This window comes from Coregonus lavaretus (genome assembly GCF_964263955.1).
Source record: "Coregonus lavaretus genome assembly, contig: HAP1_SCAFFOLD_2956, whole genome shotgun sequence".
Classification (NCBI taxonomy): Eukaryota; Metazoa; Chordata; class Actinopteri; order Salmoniformes; family Salmonidae; genus Coregonus; species Coregonus lavaretus.
In genome coordinates, this window is record NW_028160880.1 from 24,710 (window position 1) to 49,211 (window position 24,502).

The following is a 24,502-nucleotide window of genomic DNA, read 5'->3' on the forward strand; positions in this document are numbered from 1 at the left end:
TTATACACCTGTTCTGAAAGGCCCCAGAGTGTGCAACACCACTAAGCAAGGGGCACCACCAAGCAAGCGGCACCATGAAGACCAAGGAGCTCTCCAAACAGGTCAGGGACAAAGTTGTGGAGAAGTACAGATCAGGGTTGGGTTATAAAAAAATATCAGAAACTTTGAAAATCCCACGGAGCTCCATTAAAAACCATTATATAAAAAATTGAAAGAATGTGGCACCACAACAAACCTGCCAAGAGAGGGCCGCCCACCATAACTCACAGACCAGGCAAGGAGGGCATTAATTAAGAGAGGCAACAAAGAGACCAAAGATAACCCTGAAGGAGCTGCAAAGCTCCACAGCGGAGATTGGAGTATCTGTCCATAGGACCACTTTAAGCCGTACACTCCACAGAGCTGGACTTTACGGAAGAGTGGCCAGCAATAAAATAAGCAAACACATTTGGTGTTCACCAAAAGGCATGTGGGAGACTCCCCAAACATATGGAAGAAGGTACTCTGGTCAGATGAGACTAAAAATAGTTATGCACACTCAAGTTTTCTGTTTTGTTGTCTTATTTCTTGTTTGTTTCACCCCAAAAAATATTTAGCATCTTCAAAGTGGTAAGCATGTTGTGTAAATCAAATGATACAAACCCCCCAAAAATCCATTTTAATTCCAGGTTGTAAGGCAACAACATAGGAAAAATGGCAAGGGGGGTGAATACTTTCGCAAGCCACTTTAATAATTCTCTTCCCTGTTCTAGCGATGGTGTTTAAAGAAATGTTTGTAGTCCTCCCTCAGATCGCCTAAAACGAAGGTTGTTAAAACCTACTTGAGTGACGATGGTGACAATATTGTCCAGAACCGGCAGGAGGGAGTTGATGTCATGGACACGGAGATCCTGGGTGACAGCGGAACTTGGTCGGTCCACAGACAGCAGGCAGGCCAAAATCTCTCACCATCTAGCTGCCCAAAATTATGGTGGTTGTGATGGAATCCCATGGGGAAGGAAGAGGAGGAGCGGGATGGGCCTGCCTCGGGCAGGGGGGATGGAGGCTAGCCTGACTCTTCGCACCAGCAAAAGCGGACGTGTTGGAAAACCCAGGAAGGTGGAGGATGGCCAGAGACCCTTATGTCTTGAGTCAGCGACCCGGTGAACTGTGGTGGTCGTGGGGGAATGTATACACCCATGATCCGTGCTGACTCCCGGGCCTGGTAGGTCCGTCTCAAGCGGGGCAAAGCTGTTTGATAGCTAGATCGGATCTTCTCAGATAGATGAAGGGTGGCCAGACTGCCTCCACAATCTCCTACGCCTTGCGAGTGTCGAGTCTCCTATGGGCCGCGGAGTTGAGCTTGACATCTGTCTGTTGGATTGTGACAGATCAACGCTGCAGCTTTGCTATAGGAGGCATTTAAAACCTGTGATTTGGTTTGCCTGGGTTACAGCAAGGTCGGTGTATTTAGAAAGCATGTTATAACCTTTTCTCGCAGCCGAGCTAACAGCCAGAAGATCTCTTCCCTAAGCTGCTTGATGGTGGTGCATTTAGGGCAGACAAATCCCTGTTCATTTTCTAGTTCCACCTTCTCTTCATCTTAAGATTGTGTGGAAATCATCTCACACCTGAAGCATTTGTGCCCAGCCGTGGATAAACACACTGGGCTAGCACTGCTAGCGTTAGCCTGCTCCGTTTTCATGATGGCTAGTAGCTTACTGCCGAGAGACAAACTTGCAGTCCCAGCCGTAAAGGCTGACTGCGTTGCAGAATCCGTAGCAACACAAACTTTAGCTATGATTTAAAAACTATTTCATAAAAACTATTTCATAAAAACAACAAACCGAGAGTAGACCGAGTGTATACAGTACACTGTTCTGTTACGCGCTCTGATGACATCTCTGGCAGAAGCATAAGGGAGTAGGGGATCTATTAAATCCGTATCTTCTGTGTTCCTTTCATCATACACATTCTATAGTCTGTGATCCAGAGAGAGTATAATTACCTATGATTTCACTCTGTCTGGTTAGATATACATGACCAGAGGGTAGAGTTGGATGGGTACACATCATATTGAATTATTCTTCTCTTCCGGAGAGCGAGCATGGTAGCACTGATTGAAAAGTGTGGATTTCTACCAAGCCACTGATGAGATTCCTGTAATGTAACATGCATCAGGAGAAGGAAAGGAGAGAGGAGAGTCTGTTCAGGGTCAGAGTCTGTTCAAGGTGAAACTGACTGACTTGGTTTCAGAATAACCTCGTCCTGCTTTCAACAAGAACATGACCTTTGAATCACTAGAACGCTGTATGCTGGTTGTGTAGCTGAAAACACAAGTCCTTCAGCCCCCTTTAACGTAGCAGGATGACATCATCACGAACAACAAAACGACCTCCCACATACAGACATCAACAATAACCCAGACAGACATTATTTGTTTTTACCGCCTTCCCTTGTAGCAAGCCCACATTGGGAAGAGCCAATAATGGCAGGCTTAATTGATTGATTGATTGATTGATTGATTGACACCCTACCCGTTGTTCCTGACAGGATACGAAGGTCTGGAAGCCCGGGGCCACTCCGAAACCCAGCTGGTCAATGAAGGGAGGCTCGTCCTGGGTGTGAATCTGGACCTTGATGCCCGCCTCGTACGACGTCTCATCTGGAGAGAGGTAGGGTAAGACAGGAAACATCCCAGAAACTGATGTCAGAAACAGCTCAGTCAGGTCAATGTATTACTCAGTCTGATTTCATTCAACTTGAAAGAGAAAAAACATCAAATAAAAAACCTGAAAATGTGATTACAATAAGGAATCAGAAGAACAGATTGATCTCATAATGATGCTCCTCCTGTGCCCTAACCATCCCCTAACCCCATCCCCTAACCCTCCCCTAACCCCATCCCCTAACCCCATCCCCTAACCCCATTTCCTAACCCCATCCCCTAACCCCATCCCCTAACCCCATCTCCTAGCCCCATTCCCTAACCCCATCCCCTAACCCCATCCCCTAACCCCATCTCCTAGCCCCATTCCCTAACCCCATCCCCTAACCCCATCCCCTAACCCCATCCCCTAACCCCATCCCCTAACCCTCCCCTAACCCTCCCCTAACCCCATCCCCTAACCCTCCCCTAACCCCATCCCCTAACCCCATCTCCTACCCATCCCCTAACCCCATCCCCTAACCCCATCTCCTAGCCCCATCCCCTAACCCCATCCCCTAGCCCCATCCCCTAACCCCATTCTCTAACCCCATCCCCTATATATCCCCTAACCCCATCCCCTAACCCCATCCCCTAGCCCCACCCCCTAACCCCATCCCCTAACCCCATTCTCTAACCCCATCCCCTAACCCCATTCCCTAACCCCATCCCCTAACCCCATTCTCTAACCCCATCCCCTAACCCCATCCCCTAACCCCATCCCCTAACCCCATTCCCTAACCCCATCCCCTAACCCCATCCCCTAACCCCATCCCCTATCCATCTCCTAACCCCATCCCCTAACCCCATCCCCTAACCCCATTCTCTAACCCCATCCCCTAACCCCATCCCCTATCCATCCCCTAACCCCATCCCCTAACCCCATCCCCTAACCCCATCCCCTAACCCCATCCCCTATCCATCCCCTAACCCCATCCCCTAACCCCATTCTCTAACCCCATCCCCTACCCATCCCCTAACCCCATCCCCTAACCCCATCCCCTATCCATCCCCTAACCCCATCCCCTAACCCCATCCCCTAACCCCATCCCCTAACCCCATCCCCTATCCATCCCCTAACCCCATCCCCTAACCCCATTCTCTAACCCCATCCCCTACCCATCCCCTAACCCCATCCCCTAACCCCATCCCCTAACCCCATTCCCTAACCCCATTCTCTAACCCCATCCCCTAACCATCCCCTAACCCCACCCCCTAACCCCATTATCTAACCCCATCCCCTACCCATCCCCTAACCCCATCCCCTAACCCCATCCCCTAACCCCATTCTCTAACCCCATCCCCTAACCATCCCCTAACCCCACCCCCTAACCCCATTCCCTAACCCCATTATCTAACCCCATCCCCTACCCATCCCCTAACCCCATCCCCTAACCCCATCCCCTAACCCCATCCCCTATCCATCCCCTAACCATCCCCTAACCCCATTCCCTAACCCCATTCCCTAACCCCATCCCCTAACCCCATCCCCTAACCCCATTATCTAACCCATCCCCTACCCATCCCCTAACCCCATCCCCTATCCATCCCCTAACCCCATCCCCTACCAAGTATGAAAGGGAAAATAAATAAAGAGATAAATATAGGTTGTATTTACAATGTTGTTTGTGTTCCACTGGTTGCCCTTTTCTCATGGCAACGGGCCAAAAATCTTGCTGCTGTGACTGCACACTGAGGTATTTCGCCTAACAGATATGGGAGTTTATCAATGTTTGATTTGTTTTCAAATTATTTGTGGGTTTGTGTGATTTGTGGGAAATATGTGTCTCTAATGTGGTCATACATTTGGCAGGAGGTTAGGAAGTGCAGCTCAGTTTCCACCTCATTTTGGGGGCACTGGGCACATAGCCTGTCATCTCTCAAGAGCCAGGTCTGCCTATGGCGGCCTTTCTCAATAGCAAGGCTATGCTCACTGAGTCTGTACATAGTCAAGGACTTTCTTAATTTAGGGTCAGTCACAGTGGTCAGGTATTCTGCCATTGTGTACTCTCTGTTAAGGGCCAGTTCTATATCGTGGAGCTCCGCCCCATAGGGGAGCTCTGCTCCTAGTGGTTTACCCTCTGCCCTAAGGCAGCAGCAGCCTGAGACAAAATTATGCACACACCTACAGCCAATAGGAGTACAGGTGTCCCTATAAGAGGGGATGCCTCCCCTCAATCAGCCTCCCTTTTTCTTCAGCGACTGGATGACTAGACTGAAGAGCCAAGAAGAGACGAAGCACGAAGACTCAGGCCGAAAAAACGCAGTTGATATTCCAGTCATCAACGTCGTCTAAATGAGCACACCGGGAGATTTTCCACCCCCAAAAGTTATTTTCAGAGCTCAGTGCAGATGCACTTCCATGGCGGCCGGTGACCACCACGACCTATGTTTCGTGTGTTTGGGATCCCAGCATGCCAAGGAAGGCGTCTGCAGTCCCCCGAATTGCGCCTCCTGCGCCCTCCTTTCTTTAAAGGAGAGGAAGCAGCGTTGGGCGTTTTTCAGGGAGGACATCCCCCTTGAGGATGTGTTGTCAAAACTAGCCTCTGCTTCAGAGGCGTCGTCCGACGGCGCAGACTCGGGGGAAGATAGGGATTTTGAGGAAGGGTCTGGCATTCCAATGGAACAGTCGGACCCCGTCCCTCATACTTTCAAGCCCCCCTTTCCTTTGGAGAGTGAGAGGGCTTGTAGTCCCTATAGCGAAGGGGATACGAGCTCTGAGAGATCAGAAGCTCTCTCTTTCGCTGCAGCCTCTCTGAGAGCGGATTTTCCGGGTCTCATTGAGAGAGCTGCTCAACGGCTGGCAATAAGGCTGCCCCCTCTTCCCTCCGCACCAGAGGTTGATATGATGGAGGGCTGTCCTTATTCCAGGCCAAGGAAGGCGGCAGAGCCAGTGGCTCCTGCCATGCCTTCTTTGGCTAGGTACGTTGAGGGCTCGTGGGAGGCACCTTTAGCGGCGCGTTCGCCTGTAAAAGCGTATCTCCCATTCACGAGAGTGGAAGGAAGGTTTCAGGGTCAGGGAATCCCCAGGTTAGAGAGCGCCATGGCCACCACTTCAATGTTGGGGAACAGTGGCGGTAAGGGCCATAGAGGAATACAGGTCCTTCCTACTGGATGCACCACAGCTTCGCGCCCAGCCACTTTCTCTGCATTGCTGGCAGTGGCGAAGAAGCTGCACCCTCTCACGCTGGCTAGAACAGACGTTGCAGAAGGGTTATGCTCTCCAATTCCACCGGACCCCAACCCCGTTCAGGGGAGTGGTGGAGACGGTGATGAAAACGCCAGACAAAGTGGCCGCTCTGATGACAGAGATTACGGAACTTTTGGCGAAGGAGGCGGTGACAGTAGTTCCCTGGGAGCAAAGGAACAAAGGGCTATATTCGCCTTATTTCCTAGTGCCCAAAAAGACGGGGGGAGTGAGGCCGATTTTGGATTTACGCATTCTCAACGAGAGCATAACCAAACGGCCCTTCCGAATGCTAACGACAAAACGTCTGCTGGAATGTGTCCAGAGAGGGGACTTTTGTACGAGCATAGACCTAAAGGACGCGTACTTTCATGTGCCGGTTCAGCCGCGTCACAGGAAGTTTCTGCGGTTCGCCTTTCAAGGGGTGGCGTACGAATACACAAGGATGCCATTTGGGTACGCCCTGGCACCTCGCACATTTTCCAAGTGTGTGGAGGCGGCATTAGAACCGTTGCGTCGTCAGGGAATACGGCTACTAGCCTACCTGGACGACCTACTGATTTCAGCTTGTCATGAGGGTTTTGGCAGAGACAATGTCTTTAGCCACCCTCTAGTGAAACGCTTCCTATTAGGAACGCGGCGACTTAGGCCAACACCTAGAGTCACGCTTCCTCAGTGGGATTTGGCTTTGGTACTCGAAGCGCTATGTAAGTCGCCGTTCGAGCCATTGAATCAAATACCCCTCAAGATGCTGTCTATAAAGACAGCATTGTTGCTCGCTTTGACTACAGCTAAGCGGGTCAGTGATTTGTGTGCTCTTTCGACGAGACCTGACTGCTTGGCCATCAATGGTGACATGAGCAGAGCAGTGTTACGTCCTAACCCGGCATTTGTGCCGAAGGTTATTAAGAGTTCATATAGGTCACAGACCGTGGAGCTGTGGGCTTTTTCTCCTCCTCCTCATAGAGAGAGGAGTGAGGAAAAGCTCCATCGCCTGTGCCCGGTACGCGCTTTGGCGTGTTACATTGAGCGCACAGCAGCGATTAGGTCATCGCCTCAGTTGTTTGTGTGTCACGGTGCGGCTGCACTAGGTAGACCACTTTCAAAACAGAGGTTGTCTCACTGGCTTTGTGAAGGCATTGAGACAGCTTATGAGGTAGCAGGGCGGCAATTGCCTCAGGGTATCAGAGCTCACTCCACTCGTGGAGTAGCGGCTTCTACTGCCCTTTTCAGAGGAACAGGAGTAGAGGATATCTGTAGAGCAGCATCCTGGTCGACGCCGTCTCCATTTATCCGTTTCTATCTCTTAGATATGTCTTCTAATTCTCTGGCTCGATCTGTACTCAGCGTGGCTGAAGGGAGATCTTGAGCAAGAAAGAGAGGAGAAGCAGGACTGTGGACACAGGTTTCCATCAGGTCCGCTTTGGTTAGGAAGACGTGTTTTTGACAGATGTGTTTTCTAACTCTTTGGCTCGGTCTGTACTCAGCATAGCTGAAGGGAGATCTTGAGCTAGGAAGAGAGGGAAAAGCAGGACTATGGACAGGGTTTCCACCAGGTCCGCTTTGGATAAGAAAACATATTGTGTGGCAAGAATCCTGACTGACAGGGTCAGTACAGTAGAGGCATGTGTTGATTACAGAATGTGAGGTCATCTATCTGCTTGTTCAGTTAGTATGACTCATGTTTTTGTTCCTGCCCACTAATCTCTGGGATTCCATTGAGTGAGTGAGGCGGTCTACCGCGTTCACAATGTAGAGTGACACTTGATGTCATTCCATTAGTGGTCGGTAGTGTTTTCACAGGATATTGAGGCACATCTATCTGCTAGTACAGGTTAGTATGGCTTCTATTCTGGTGATCTGCCCACTAGTCATTGGCATTGCCATTGGACTAGGTGGGGCGGGTCTTTTAACCGATGATGCGGTATATTGTGACGCCCGTAGGGGTTTTTAGTTGCAGTACTGCGGGACTCGGTTGCAGCCATTGCTAGGCCTGACTTTCTCGTTTCGATGGGAAGTGTTAGCCTCGGCAGGGAGTACATTTTGGAGCGCTACGCTCCGCCTTAAACCACTAGGAGCAGAGCTCCCCTATGGGGCGGAGCTCCACGATATAGAACGATTAGTTACCGGAGTGTAACTCCAGTTCTATGAGTGGAGCGGAGCCCCATAGGACTTAAGGCCCTGCCGACCCTCTCTAGTCTCGCTGAAGAAAAATATCTCGGGAGGCTGATTGAGGGGAGGCATCCCCTCTTATAGGGACACCTGTACTCCTATTGGCTGTAGGTGTGTGCATAATTTTGTCTCAGGCTGCTGCTGCCTTACGGCAGAGGGTAAACCACTAGGAGCAGAGCTCCCCTATGGGGCTCCGCTCCACTCATAGAACTGGAGTTACACTCCGGTAACTAATCGATAGCATTCGTTGATTCTTTTCCATGTGTCAAATATTATTTTAATTTTTTTTGGGTCTAAATGTGTGTCTGTCCTGGGGCTCTGTGGGATTGTTTTGTGTTTGTGAACAGAGCCCCAGAACCAGCTGGCAGAAGGCACTCATCTCTATGTTCATCTCTCTGTAGGTGAGGGCTTTGTGGTGGAATGTGTGGGCGTCGCTTCCTTTTAGGTGGCTGTAGAAATGAACAGCTCTTTGCTGGATTTTGATAACTAGCGGATATAGTCCTCATTGTTTGGGGTTTTGCGTTGTACACAAAGTATATTTTTGCAGAATTCTGCAAGCAGAGTCTCAATTGGGTGTTTGTCCCATTTTGTGAATTCATGGTTGGTGAGTGGACCCCAGACCTCACAACCATAGAGGGCAATGGGTTTGATTACTGATTGATATATTTTTAGCCAGATCCTAATTGGGATGTTAGGTTTTATGTTCCTTTTGATGGCATAGAAGGCCCTTCTTGCCTTGTCTCTCAGATCGTTCACAGCCTTGTGGAAGTTACCTGTGGTGTTGATGTATAGGCCGAGGTAGGTGTAATTCTTTGTGTGCTCTCGGGCAACAGTGTCTAGATCGAATTTGTATTTGTTGTCTTGGCTACTGGACCTTTTTTGGAAAACCATTATTTTTTTCTTACTGAGATTCACTGTCAGGGCCCAAGTCTGACAGAATATGTGCAGAACATCTAGGTGCTGCTGTAGGCCCTCCTTGATTGGGGAAAGAAGCACCAGATCATCTGCAAACAGTAGACATTTGATTTCTGAGTCCAGTAGGGTCGGGTGCTGCAGACTGTTCTACTGCCCTCGCCAATTCGTTGATATAAATGTTGAAGAGGGTGGGGCTCAAGCTGCATCCCTGTCTCACCCCACGGCCCTGAGGAAAGAAATCTGTGTGTTTATTGCCAATTTTAACTGCACACTTGTTGTTTGTGTACATGGATTTTATAATGTCATAACCTTTCCCCCCAACACCGTTTTCCATCAATTTGTATAGCAGACCCTTATGCCAAATTGAGTCAAAAGCTTTTGTTGCTTTTGTTTTGTTTTGTTTGTTTGTTAATAAGGGTGTGCAGGGTGTATACGTGGTCTGTCGTACGGTAATTTGGTAAGAAGCCAATTTACATTTGCTCAGGACATTGTTTTCACTGAGGAAATGTTGGAATCTGCTGTTGATGATACTGCAGAGGAGTTTTCAGAGATTGCTGCTAATGCATATTCCACGTTAATTATTGGGGTCAAATTTGTCTCCACTTTTGGGGATTGGGGTGATCAGGCCTAGGTTCCAAATATTAAGGAAGATGCCAGAGCTGAGGATAATATTGAAGAGTTTAAGAATAGCCAATTTGAATTTGTGGTCTATATATTTTATCATGTTGTTTAGTATAGCATCAACACCACAGGCCTTTTTGGGATGGAGGGTTTGTATTTTGTGCTGTAGTTCATTCAATGTAATTGGAGAATCCAATGGGTTAAGGTAGTCTTTAATAGCTGATTCTAAGTTTTGTAAAGTATCATGTATATGTTTTTGCTCTTGGTTCTTTGTTATATGGCCGAAAAGTTTGGAGAAGTGGTTTATCCATACATCTCCGTTTTGGATAGATAACTCTTCTGTTGTTGTTTGTTTAGTGTGTTCCAATTTTCCCAGGAGTGATTTGATTCTATGGATTCTTCAATCACAATGAACTGTTTTTTGTCATGCTGTTCCTTCTTTTTAATTAGTGTATTTCTGTACTGTTTTAGTGTTTCACAATAGTGAAGTCGAAAGGCTTTTTGGTTGGATAGGTTTCTCCATTTCTTTCTTCGGTTTTTACATTCTTCATCAAACCATTTCTCATTGTTGTTTGTTGTCTTTGGTTTTCTGTCGGAATTTAAATTCTCTCTCTCTCTCTCTCTCTCTCTCTCTCTCTCTCTCTCTCTCTCTCTCTCTCTCTCTCTCTCTCTCTCTCTCTCATTACCAGTACCCCCCCCCCCTCTCTCTCTCTCTCTCTCTCTCATTACCAGTACCCCCTCTCTCTCTCTCTCTCTCTCTCTCATTACCAGTACCCTCTCTCTCTCTCTCTCTCTCTCTCTCTCTCTCTCTCTCTCTCTCTCTCTCTTTTCAATTACAGCACTGGGAGCCTGACTGGAATGCCGTGTGAGCCTCTGATAAAGAAGAGAGCATCAGTCACTGCTCTTCTTGAGGAGGGATACAGAGACATTTGTGTCATTGCAAAGGGAACGCACCAGGGCCTTGAGCGGTGCCGGATGAAATGATCCTCCTTTGAAAAAGTACAGCTACAGCTCCAAAAGTATTGGGACATGGACAATTTTTTGTTGTTGTTTTGGATCCGTACTCCAGTACTTTTTGGTTTGAAATGATACAATGACTATGAGGTTAAAGGTTAAAGTGCAGACTGTCAACTTTATTTTAAGGGTACTACGGATAGTCCTGAATGAATCGTGAATAATGATGAGTGAGAAAGTTACATAGGCATAAATATCATACCCCCCAAAAATGTTTTTTACCTCCCCTGTTATTGTAATGGTGAGAGGTTAGCATGTCTTGTGGGTATGATATTTGTGAGTCTGTAACTTTCTCACTCTTCATTATTCACGATTCATTCAGGATTATCCGTAATCATGGTAGCATCCACATTCATGTAGAAGTGTTTAGAAAACATATTCTATTCTTGTTTACAATAAAAGTGACTCCAAAATGACACAATACATTATTTACCATTAATTTCTATTGAGCACGAAATTATCTGAAACACAACCAAAACAAACAGGAAATGTGACCGAGCGGCTCGATTCGGTGTTATGTAGCCTCTGCCTCTAACCCTAGGAAGCTCTTTGCCACCTTCTCCTCCCTGCTGAATCCTCCTCCTCCTCCCCCTCCCTCCTCCCTCTCTGTGGATGACTTCGTCAACCATTTTGAAAAGAAGGTTGACGACATCCGATCCTCATTTATTAAGTCAAATGACACCGCTGGTCCTGCTCACACTGCCCTACCCTATGCTTTGACTTCTTTCTCTCCTCTCTCCCCAGATGAAATCTTGCGACTTGTGACGGCCGGCCGCCCAACAACCTGCCCGCTTGACCCTATCACCTCCTCTCTTCTCCAGACCATTTCCGGAGACCTTCTCCCTTACCTCACCTCGCTCATCAACTCATCCTTGACCGCTGGCCATGTCCCTTCCGTCTTGAAGAGAGCGAGTGTTGCACCCCTCCTCAAAAAACCTACACTAGATCCCTCCGATGTCAACAACTACAGACCAGTATCCCTTCTTTATTTTCTCTCCAAAACTCTTGAGCGTGCCGTCTCTAGCCAACTCTCTTGCTATCTCTCTCAGAATGACCTTCTTGATCCAAACCAGTCAGGTTTCAAGACAGGTCATTCAACTGAGACTGCTCTTCTCTGTGTCACGGAGGCTCTCTGCACTGCTAAAGCTAACTCTCTCTCCTCTGCTCTTATCCTTCTAGACCTATCTGCTGCCTATGATACTGTGAACCATCAGATCCTCCTCTCCACCCTCTCCGAGTTGGGCATCTCCGGCGCTGCTCACTCTTGGATTGCGTCCTACCTGACAGGTCGCTCCTACCAGGTGGCGTGGCGAGAATCTGTCTCCGCACCACGTGCTCTCACCACTGGTGTCCCCCAGGGCTCAGTTCTAGGCCCTCTCCTATTCTCTCTATACACCAAGTCACTTGGCTCTGTCATATCCTCACATGGTCTCTCCTATCATTGCTACGCAGACGACACACAATTAATTTTCTCCTTTCCCCCTGTAGTGTATGGAGATTATGACTTTGCTAATGTTTTCAAGTGGAACCTGAGAGGATGTTTATTCAGTTTCAGAGGGAGTTGTTTTAGAGTGACGCCCCATAGAACAGAGGGAGTCTGTGTGTTGTAGACAGGGGATTGGACAGTAGAGGGAGCCACCCATATTTTGGGGAAGATTTTAAGTATGGGCTAGCAACAAAGAAGATTAGAGCGGACATTGTAATTTGGAAAACACTGCTCTCCGGGTGATCATGACATCTGTAAACTTATGCTGAAATCTTGTGATATGAATAAAACTTATGGTCAAAGTTCAGTATAAGCGGACTCCTTTGTTTAACAGCATAATTAGCAACATTGACTCGACACTACACCCCTTCTGATAACCAGGTGGCGAATCGCATCTCTGCATGTCTGGCAGATATATCAGCGTGAAGAACCTTGGCGTGACCCTGGACAACACCCTGTCGTTCTCCGCTAACATCAAAGCGGTGACCCGATCCTGCAGGTTCATGCTCTACAACATTCGCAGAGTACGAACCTACCTTACACAGAAAACGGCACAGGTCCTAATCCAGGCACTTGTCATCTCCCGTCTGGATTACTGCAACTCGCTGTTGGCTGGGCTCCCTGCCTGTGCCATTAAACCCCTACAACTTATCCAGAACGCTGCAGCCCGTCTGTTGTTCGCCCTTCCCAAGTTCTCTCATGTCAACCCGCTCCTCCACACACTCCACTGGCTTCCAGTTGAGGCTCGCATCTACTACAAGACCATGGTGCTTGCCTACGGAGCTGTGAGGGGAACGGCACCTCCTTACCTTCAGGCTCTGATCAGACCCTACACCCAAACGAGGGCACTACGTTCATCCACCTCTGCCCTGCTAGCTCCCCGACCTCTACGGAAGCACAGTTCCCGCTCAGCCCAGTCAAAACTGTTTGCTGCTCTGGCACCCCAATGGTGGAACAAGCTCCCCCACGACGCCAGGACAGCGGAGTCACTGACCACCTTCCGGAGACATTTGAAACCCTACCTCTTTAAGAAATACCTGGAATAGTATAAAGTAATCCTTCTACCCCCCCCTCCCCAACCCCCCCATAAAAAAATAAATAAAAATGGTTGTCTCACTGGCTATCATAAGGTGAATTCACCAATTTGTAAGTGTAAATGATGTAAATGTAAATGTAAATGTAGCAAAATTTGAAATTGTGTTTCATACATTGGATAAAAATAGAGACTCCGAGCTAGAAAATTGTATATCATACACTACAGTTGAGGAACAATGGGAAAGTAATTCTACTTTGAAAGTTGATCAACTTGTAACCCTACTTTTAAGAAAATGGCCCTGGAATGTTTTGGTACACCTACTGGAGAGCTCTTCTTTGTCTTTGTCTTTGCCATTCAGCATCGTTCACACCCTCTTAAAAAATCAATTTAGTATATGTCAATCTAGCAAACCAGGCAACTAAAAGCAACTTTCTAAACATTGTTTTGGTTAGTTTCTAGCTTGTTAGCTAGCTAGCATTAAGTTAGCTGGCTAGCCAGTTCAAATAATAACCATATCATATAGCTGACAACGTATTAACTTTAGCTAAATTGTATTCATTATTACAGGAAAATAAACTCACAACAAGATCATGTTAATGGCGAGCTAATTACAGAAAATACTTTACGGTTCTGAGTGTGATGAAATAAAAGTAGGGCATTCTACCGGATAATTTTTTTACTTGGCCACTGTCTCGTTGGCCTAACGTTATATCCTAATTTGATTTTGGTGCAGGTCATGTTGTTCTTCACATTACCGTATCTGGTAAACACACACTATATCAAATAAAATCAATGTTTATTTGTAACATGCACAGGATACAGAAGGTGTAAACACTACAGTGAAATGTTTACTTGCATAGTGGAGTCTTTTGTTTAGACATGTAGCTAGCTAGTTAGCTAAACAATTCACCATAATCCCAACTCATAACGTTACTACCCTGCAGGTAGCTAAAGCTAACCAACTAGGTTCAATGTTAGCTAGCTAGCTAACATTAGGCTATAACTAGCAATGCAATTGGCTCTGAGATATGAATAATATTACTACACAGATCATACACGTAACATTAGCTAGTGAGCCTGATAGACAGAAGCATACTACATGGCAGACCAATTCAAACTCATCTCTCGGAATGTCCAGCCCATCCATTTTCTCAGCCAATCAAATCAAATCAAATCACATTTTATTGGCCACATGCGCCGAATACAACAGGTGCAGACATTACAGTGAAATGCTTACTTACAGCCCATTACCAACAGTGCATTTATTTTTATTAAAAAATTAAAATAAAACAACAAAAAAGTGTTGAGAAAAAAGAGCAGAAGTAAAATAAAATAACAGTAGGGAGGCTATATATACAGGGGGGTACCGTTGCAGAGTCAATGTGCGGGGGCACCGGCTAGTTGAGGTAGTTGAAGTAATATGTACATGTGGGTGGAGTTAAAGTGACTATGTATAAATAATTAACAGAGTAGCAGCAGCGTAAAAATATGGGGTGGGGGGGCAGTGCAAATAGTCCGGGTAGCCATGATTAGCTGTTCAGGAGTCTTATGGCTTGGGGGTAGAAGCTGTTGAGAAGTCTTTTGGACCTAGACTTGGCACTCCGGTACCGCTTGCCGTGCGGTAGCAGAGAGAACAGTCTATGACTAGGGTGGCTGGAGTCTTTGACAATTTTGAGGGCCTTCCTCTGACACCGCCTGGTATAGAGGTCCTGGATGGCAGGAAGCTTGTCCCCAGTGATGTACTGGGCCGTACGCACTACCCTCTGTAGTGCCTTGCGGTCGGAGGCCAAGCAGTTGCCATACCAGGCGGTGATGCAACCAGTCAGGATGCTCTCGATGGTGCAGCTGTAGAATTTTTTGAGGATCTGAGGACCCATGCCGAATCTTTTCAGTCTCCTGAGGGGGAATAGGCTTTGTCGTGCCCTCTTCACGACTGTCTTGGTGTGTTTGGACCATGATAGTTCGTTGGTGATGTGGACACCAAGGAACTTGAAGCTCTCAACCTGTTCCACTACAGCCCCGTCGATGAGAATAGGGGCGTGCTCAGTCCTCTTTTTTTTCCTGTAGTCCACAATCATCTCCTTTATCTTGGTCACGTTGAGGGAGAGGTTGTTATCCTGGCACCACACGGACAGGTCTCTGACCTCCTCCCTATAGGCTGTCTCATCGTTGTCGGTGATCAGGCCTACCACTGTTGTGTCGTCGGCAAACTTAATGATGGTGTTGGAGTCGTGCATGGCCATGCAGTCATGGGTGAACAGGGAGTCCAGGAGGGGACTGAGCACGCACCCCTGAGGGGCCCCCGTGTTAAGGATCAGTGTGGCAGATGTGTTGTTACCTACCCTTACCACCTGGGGGCGGCCCGTCAGGAAGTCCAGGATCCAGTTGCAGAGGGAGGTGTTTAGTCCCAGGATCCTTAGCTTAGTGATGAGCTTTGAGGGCACTAAGGTGTTGAATGCTGAGCTGTAGTCAATGAATAGCATTCTCACGTAGGTGTTCCTCTTGTCCAGGTGGGAAAGGGCAGTGTGGAGTGCAATAGAGATTGCATCATCTGTGGATCTGTTGGAGCGGTATGCAAATTGGAGTGGGTCTAGGGTTTCTGGGATAATGGTGTTGATGTGAGCCATGACCAGCCTTTCAAAGCACTTCATGGCTACAGACGTCAGTGCTACGGGTCGGTAGTCATTTAGGCAGGTTATCTTAGTGTCCTTGGACACGGGGACTATGGTGGTCTGCTTGAAACATGTTGGTATTACAGACTCAGTCAGGGACATGTTGAAAATGTCAGTGAAGACACTTGCCAGTTGGTCAGCACATGCTCGGAGTACACGTCCTGGTAATCCGTCTGGCCCTGCGGCCTTGTGAATGTTGACCTGCTTAAAAGTCTTACTCACATTGGCTACGGAGAGCGTGATCACATAGTCATCCGGAACAGCTGGTGCTCTCATGCATGCTTCAGTGTTGCTTGCCTCGAAGCGAGCATAGAAGTGGTTTAGCTCGTCTGGTAGGCTTGTGATACTGGGCAGTTCGCGGCTGTGCTTCCCTTTGTAGTCTGTAATAGTTTTCAAGCCCTGCCACATCCGATGAGCGTCAGAGCCGGTGTAGTACGATTCAATCTTAGTCATGGCTAGCGGGAAGGTTCCTGTCTTTTTCTGTGGCTAAACCAACTAGGCTCGTAATTTAACAATTTTATTCATATTTACAGATGGCATACAAGTTTGTTATTAAGGCACATGAAAGTTCACATGTTCCAGAAGGCATTTCTGCCAAAAAACGCATTTTGATAAAAAAATACATCTTTACATTCAAATGCCTCTCCTGTGAAGTAGTGACGTGCGACATACGCCTAGTTTCCTGAAACGAGTCACAAATGCCTCCTACACATTTGTAGTGTCACAAGCTTGATGTAGTCATTGCGTGCTGTGAATATGGGACCAAATACTAAACTTTTTACTACTTTAATACACATAAGTGAATTTGCCCCAATACTTTTGGTCCCCTAAAATAGGGGGGGACTATATACAGAAAGTGCTGTAATTTCTTAATGGTTCACCCGATATGGATGAAAAAGCCCAGCTTAACCTTATAGTCATTGTATCATTTCAAATCCAAAATGCTGGAGTACAGAGCCAAAAAAAAAAAAAAATGGGTCATTGTCCCAATACTTTTAGAGCTCAATGTATATATTCTGTCACTTCACTGCTATCTGTCACCATTGGAATACCAATGGAGAATCGACGTAGAAATGCTAATCGCTACTGTATGCACGTGTTGAATTCTACATACATCACTCTGGAGACTTTTGCAGCCTCTGACTTAAAGCTACAATATGAGATTCGTTTTTCATCCCCGCCACTTATTTTGGTATTCAGCTGGGTAGATATCAAGAATTGAAATGACCATTGAACAGATTCCCACATCCCACTTGATCTAGAAGAGTCGACAATGTACCGTTTTCACTGCTACTGTGTTCCAGCTGTGTGGAGTATGAATTTCCAGATAGAGCTAGATTCATATTGAAGAGGAACATAAGTGTATTGTGAAGCTTCTGATCTCTCTCCAAGGATATTATCTCTCCTGGAAATATCAAAGATAGTTTTTTGGAGAGGTTGTTTTTATTTTACAACAGATTCATTGAGTTGATCCGAAACGGAGAGTTTGGAAATCAATTCTACATGGACTAGCTTGCTTACCTGTCTATCTGTCTCCCTTCCTTTCTTAGCTAGTAGCTAATGTTGGTTCTCTGTTGATTCTTTTGAAGTGGTTTCACGTCCACAAACACTGCCTGTTTGATGTACTTGAATACTTGACTAAATAATACAGAACTTTTTAGTGCAAGGCTCCCTCCCTCCCTCCCTCCCTCCCTCCCTCCTCACCTGTTTCTCCCCAGACTGGCAGGTATTCATCCTGTTGGATATCCAACATCAGTTCCAGTCCGTTCCCCATCCCTCCCTTCATGGTCACCAGCAGCGGGCGGTTATCTTGGCCAGAGTTGAACGTGTAGCACTTCCCATAACGGGTGAAGATCTGAAACCAGAAGAAGAAGGCCAAGGGGTGTCAATCAGCAATATGATGAAGAACAAAGCAATGTCTGTGTCTCAAATGGCAACCTATAAAGGGCACTACTTTTGACCTGAGCCACACCCTATTCCCTATTTTGTGAACTTCTTTATGGGTAATAGTAGCCTGCATGCCATTTGGGATTTGTCCAATTAAATGTTGGGCTCTTCATCCCACTGAACCCTTGGGGTCTAATACATGAGTATCTGTGTAGAGAGCAAACTTTATCTACCAGAGAACAGCGACTTTACAACAACAACAACAACAACAACATCACTTGATGGGTAGACAAGTACACCAAACTGTGGCAACAGCATCTCTGCTAAGATCATTGCGGCAACTCTTTGATCCCAAACACACAGAGAGACTCATCCTAAATGTGTTATCAAAATGCCTTTTAGTTACTGTAAAAGAGAGCACACACACACACACACACACACTGGCATCATGCTACACAAGCAGCCCAGAGGTCATTAGCTGATTCAGGGACAATGTTACAGACAAGAGGAACACCTACGTGAGAATGCTATTCATTGACTACAGCTCAGCATTCAACACCATAGTGCCCTCTAAGCTCATCACTAAGCTAAGGATCCTAGGACTAAACACCTCCCTCTGCAACTGGATCCTGGACTTCCTGACGGGCCGCCCCCAGGTGGTAAGGGTAGGTAACAACACATCTGCCACACTGATCCTCAACACGGGGGCCCCTCAGGGGTGCGTGCTCAGTCCCCTCCTGTACTCTCTGTTCACCCATGACTGCATGGCCAGGCACGACTCCAACACCATCATTAAGTTTGCCGACGACACAACAGTGGTAGGCCTGATCACCGACAACGATGAGACAGCCTATAGGGAGGAGGTCAGAGATCTGGCCGTGTGGTGCCAGGACAACAACCTCTCCCTCAACGTGACCAAGACAAAGGAGATGATTGTGGACTACAGGAAAAAAAAGAGGACTGAGCACGCCCCCATTCTCATCGACGGGGCTGTAGTGGAACAGGTTGAGAGCTTCAAGTTCCTTGGTGTCCACATCACCAACGAACTATCATGGTCCAAACACACCAAGACAGTCGTGAAGAGGGCACGACAAAGCCTATTCCCCCTCAGGAGACTAAAAAGATTTGGCATGGGTCCTCAGATCCTCAAAAAATTCTACAGCTGCACCATCGAGAGCATCCTGACTGGTTGCATCACCGCCTGGTATGGCAACTGCTTGGACTCTGACCGCAAGGCACTACAGAGGGTAGTGCGTACGGCCCAGTACATCACTGGGGCAAAGCTCCCTGCCATCCAGGACCTCTATACCAGGCGGTGTCAGAGGAAGGCCCTCAAAATTGTCAAAGACTCCAGCCACCCTAGTCATAGACTGTTCTCTCTGCTACCGCACGGCAAGCGGTACCGGAGTGCCAAGTCTAGGTCCAAAAGACTTCTCAACAGCTTCTACCCCCAAGCCATAAGACTCCTGAACAGCTAATCATGGCTACCCGGACTATTTGCACTGCCCCCCCACCCCATCCTTTTTACGCTGCTGCTACTCTGTTAAGTAAGTATTTATGCATAGTCACTTTAACTCTACCCACATGTACATATTACCTCAACTACCTCAACTAGCCGGTGCCCCCGCACATTGACTCTGCAACGGTACCCCCCTGTATATATAGCCTCCATACTGTCACTTTATTTTACTGTATATATAGCCTCCCTACTGTCACTTTATTTTACTTCTGCTCTTTTTTTCTCAACACTTTTTTTGTTGTTGTTTTATTCTTACTTTTTTGTTTAAAATAAATGCACTGTTGGTTAAGGGCTGTAAGTAAGCATTTCACTGTAATGTCTGCACCTGTTGTATTCGGCGCATGTGACCAATAAAATTTGATTTGATTTGATTTGATTTGGAACAGCCAACAGCGGAGCAACAGGAGTGTAACAGTGGAAGTAACACAACATGGTGGGTAGGCCTCCTCAGACATGATTGGTCACTTTAAAGACATCAGGCTACAACATCTAATGTTCCTCTGCGTCAAGGAACCGGATTAAAGGTGCATCCCAAATGGTACCCTATTCCCTACATAGTGCACTACCTTTGTACAGAGCCCTATGGGTCCTGGTCAAAAGTAGTGCACTATAAAGGTTATATGGTACCATTTGGGACCCCATCCCAATACTCTCAGAAAGCTAAGAGCTCAAAGTATCTAATCATCATTATTTACATTTGACATTTAAGTCGAACAATTTTTCTCTCTCTCTGTCGTATGTAAAGAATGTTGTCTCTTATGAAGGGCATCTTATAGCAGTTTAACAAAGGTTGAGATAAATATCCATGTTTTGCATGTATTGATTCTTGGTCGACTTGATGGAGTCAACAACAGGGCCCTGCTGTATTTCAAACCGCTAAGATACACAATACTCAAGGAAGGACAGAATTATTTGAAGGGTGATGTAACACCTCAAATGGAAGTATTTGTGGCAAAAATGATTGATTCTGATGCAGCTTTTCTGAAAATCTGAACTGTAACGTGACAAATAAAAATATACATCCTTTACACAGTAAGTCAGACATTGGTACTGAAACCCCTTAACCCTCATAAGACAAATGAGGGGGGGGGGGGGGGGGGGGACGACTCCAGAGCAGAGAAACATCAATAAAAACAGAAGACACTCATGTCATTCTTTAGTGTTTCCTTCCCGGAATATTATCACATTCATGATTATCATTTTGGCTCGGCAGCATAAGGAAGGGTGTATATGTGTCTCTATATAGTGCACTACTTGTCAATAGTGCCCATTTGGGCTATGGTCAAAAGTAGTGCACTATTGCATACACACAAAAAAAAAAATGTATGCACGCATGACTGTAAGTCGCTTTGGATAAAAGCGTCTGCTAAATGGCATATTATTATATTATTATTATTATTATATAGAGTAGGTTACTATTTGGGACGCACGGCAAGAAAACATGGACCTACTCAACTGGGTCAAGGGTGGATGTACGAAACACACAAAAAGACAAACCACACCACCCACAAGAAAAGGTCAGTACTTTTTTAATTCTCATAACTACAATAGAGACAGTGTTTTCCACCACTGAATGAATAGCCAAACCAGCTAGCCAGATGAAGAGGAGTTCTTTTCACTAACCAGACAGACAGGCATCTTTTCCTCCCTGTTGATCACAAGAAGCCATTAATGCCTGACTGCAGCTGAAATGGAAACTTGAACAGAATGATCTCCTGCTGCTACTAAAATGTTAATGTGTAATACTCTTTGAGTCTATGGTCAGTCAGGAATCAGGAAGAGCTGCAGTTGTATAAGACAGTTTTAATTAAGAGCTCATCCAGAGAGAAAAAGGTGTGAGAAGGAGAGAGAGAGTGAAGGGGTGAGAGAGTGAAGGAGAGAGAAAGAGTGAATGAGTGAGAGAGTGAAGGGGTTAAATACTGAAGGGGTTAAAGAGAGAGTGAATGGGAGTGTGAAAGACTGAGAGAAATAATGAGTTCCTTTGAACGGGGTATGTTAGTAGGTGCCAGGCGCACCGGTTTGTGTCAAGAACTGCTACGCTGCTGGGTTTTTCACGCTCAACAGTTTCCCGTGTAAATCAAGAATGGTCCACCACCCAAAGGACATCCAGCCAACTTGACAAAACTGTGGGAAGCATTGGAGTCAACATGGGCCAGCATCCCTGTGGAACACTTTCGACACCTTGTAGAGTCCATTCCCCGACTAATTGAGGATGTTCGGAGGGCAACATACCAACTAGCCTACCAGAGAAAGTGAATATGAAAACCCACACAGCCTTGTGAAGAATGACTTATATAGACACAGCATTCTCTCTCTCTCTCTCTCTCTCTCTCTCGCTCTCTCTCTCTCTCTCTCTCAAATGAATAATTCAAAGAGTTCCTAAGTGTGTGGTGAGCTCGAGGCTATTCTACACAAAACAATCCAAGGAAACCACTCTGTCAAGCTGTTGGCTATAGCTGCCAGCCAGGGAGGACTCTTTTTTCCTCATTGAGTCTTAGATCAGCAGAGCCACAAAAGGTAGCCTGATCCCAGATCTGTTTGTGCTCAGATCAGCAGAGCCATAAAAGGTAGCCTGATCCCAGATCTGTTCGTGCTCAGATCAACAGAGCCATAAAAGGTAGCCTGATCCCAGATCTGTTCGTGCTCAGATCAACAGAGCCATAAAAGGTAGCCTGATCCCAGATCTGTTTGTGCTCAGATCAACAGAGCCATAAAGGTAGCCTGATCCCAGATCTGTTTGTGCTCAGATCAACAGAGCCATAAAAGGTAGCCTGATCCCAGATCTGTTTGTGCACTTGCCCCTTGCTGACTCTATTGAGGACCTTGTCCGGCTGAACAGGACATGTCTGACATGACAATGAGTGACAAACACACTGGCGCTCAGGCCACCTAGTACATACCACAAAGGACTGAGGCCCTGTACCATTTTAATTTACTGGACATTTGAGAAATGTACCGGACCCATATCCATTGGGTGAGTAACCTGATTAGGGCGTCCACCCACGGTGCTCCGAATGACAGAAATCACATTTAGATTATGGTCATTCATATTAACAGAGCATGGAAATCGATGTGCGGTCCTTCTTACCGAATTCTGATCCACACTGAAGATGTTAGAATAACTGTCGACATTTACATTTCCTCAGCCAACAAGACGAATAACGAACAGCAACATCACTAGCCTATGTCAATCTACTATCCCCCATAGTAGAAAAGTTGACCTACTCTATTGGTCAGCTTGTCGAGAGAAACATAGCCTATTCCAAACAGACTCTGGGCCAGTTGTTGGACGATAGATCCCAAATTCATACAACCAATAGTCATAGGCTACATAAAATTAACATTAAAAAGCAACGAGTCTGGTGCAACAGATCAGAACATTTAGCTTAAAATGTTGATAAACTATTATTTCTTCACATTATAAGCACAGCAATGCGTACAAGGCAGTAGGCTACGCTAGGGTTGAAAAGGCGGGAACCCCGGTTACCGAGATTTACCGGAATTTACAGCCCAAAACCACTCCCGGGATACATAACTGCGAGAAACCAGTACATTATAATACATTATTTATATGAACAGCATGGCGGGAAATGGAACTGTTAAATTATATGCAATGTTTAAATCTGGCTTCTCTACGGCCTCTGCATGATGAATTAACTCTCAGTGGGGACAGACCCATCTCAGTATTGAGCGCAGTAACGTGTTTCTTGTGACAGGTAGGCCTACATTTACTGCAGCATAGCCTATATGCTACAGTATTATAAAGACCGAATACGCGTATCATTTACCCATCTCCATCTGGCTTTCGGGGGTCACCTTGTTTTTTTTATTGTAAAGAGATCTTTTTATTTATTGCATCTGCTGAGTTTTAAAAACAGCCTAATACTCGAATATCGTTGCTTTAAATCAGTGCATGCGCGAGCACTCTCTCGCAGACCTTCTCTCTCTCTCCATCAACTCCATTCAAATTGCATCCAAAATAGATAATCATGTTCTATATTGATATATAGCCCTATATATAGATATCCTAGCCTACCGCTTTCAGGTAATACATTCAATGCAGAATTAGCCTTATATTTAGCTAATTAATTATGTGTTATGCATAATAAGCTTCTAATTTACAGCCTCTGTCTCTTGCGCAATACGCAAGCACCAGTGCTCTGCTGGCCTCTCTCCTTAAAAAACGCTCCTTTAGAGTCCCATGCAGGAAAAGCTAGACTAGAATAGCTTGTTGGACATAATTTTTTTTAGCATTTCTTATACCAATAGACTATTCGAAGAGGGACGCAAGCTCTTTTTTGCTGAACGTTAAATACAGCAGCCAATAGAACTCACGGGTAGTTTGAGAAGAAGAGCGAACGCGCGAAGGCGGTAGGCTATAGCAGTTATTTATTATTTATTTAAGTGAAAGCCTTCTGCATCTAATTCTAGTCCTGTTATTATTCAAGGTCGTCATTACAATGATGAAGATAAGGACAACAAAATGTATTTCATTTAACTGTTGAAAGCGAGGAAGGAATGAAGCAACAATAGAGAGAGAGAGAGAGGAGGTAGGCTAATAACATTAGGGGAAATATTATGAAAGATAAATATGCGTCAGCCGACTAATTATACAAATAGGCCCTATTATATTTCAAAAATTAAAAACAAAAAGCCTATACGTGTAACTTTGTAGGTTGCACGTGCTGCACCAGAATCGCATGTTCTCTTCTGCTTTATCATGGTTTGAATGATGTGTGTAATTCCAGCCCATATAATACAGTATAATACAGTACAGTACAGTAAAACAGTTCACACTCCAAAAAGACTGGAGCTAAGAGAGCATATATGTTTTTCTGTCGTGCATAATGTGCAGTAGCCTATATCATACAGTACCAGTCAAAAGATTGGACACACCTACTCATTCAAGGGTTTTTCTTTATTTTGACTATTTTCTACGTTGTAGAATAATAGCGAAGACATCAACACTATGAAATAACACATATGGAATCATGTAGTAACCAAAAATTGTTAAACAAATCTTCTTCAAAGTAGCCACCCTTTGCCTTGATGACAGTGTAGTGTCTAAACAGTTTATGACTTTGCTGACGTTTGCAAATGGTGTGTTAGAGGAAGTTGACTCAGCTTGCGGAAGCATCTGGAAAGCATTACTATAGGGGCCCCCTAAAACAGAGGAAGTCTGTTATGTGAAGGCCTGGGATTGGTTTATGGGAGAACCACCCATATCAGGTTACATATTATAAATACCATGGTTGGAACAAAGGACGGAGAGGAACAACATATTAGAGATTGGGGCAGTTGTTCTCC

At 45.9% G+C, this 24,502-nt stretch overlaps 1 pseudogene across 1 annotated transcript in view; it reads right to left on the reverse strand.

Annotated features, from left to right (window-relative positions):
* Positions 1 to 24,502, reverse strand: part of LOC311121360 (acid-sensing ion channel 1-like) — a 63,360-nt pseudogene that overhangs the window by 24,341 nt on the left and 14,517 nt on the right. The window contains exons 2-3 of the transcript in view: positions 17,494 to 17,644; positions 2,517 to 2,644 (exon numbers count right to left, since the gene is read on the reverse strand). The product of the transcript in view is annotated as an acid-sensing ion channel 1-like (transcript). The remainder of the gene's footprint in view (positions 1 to 2,516; positions 2,645 to 17,493; positions 17,645 to 24,502) is intronic.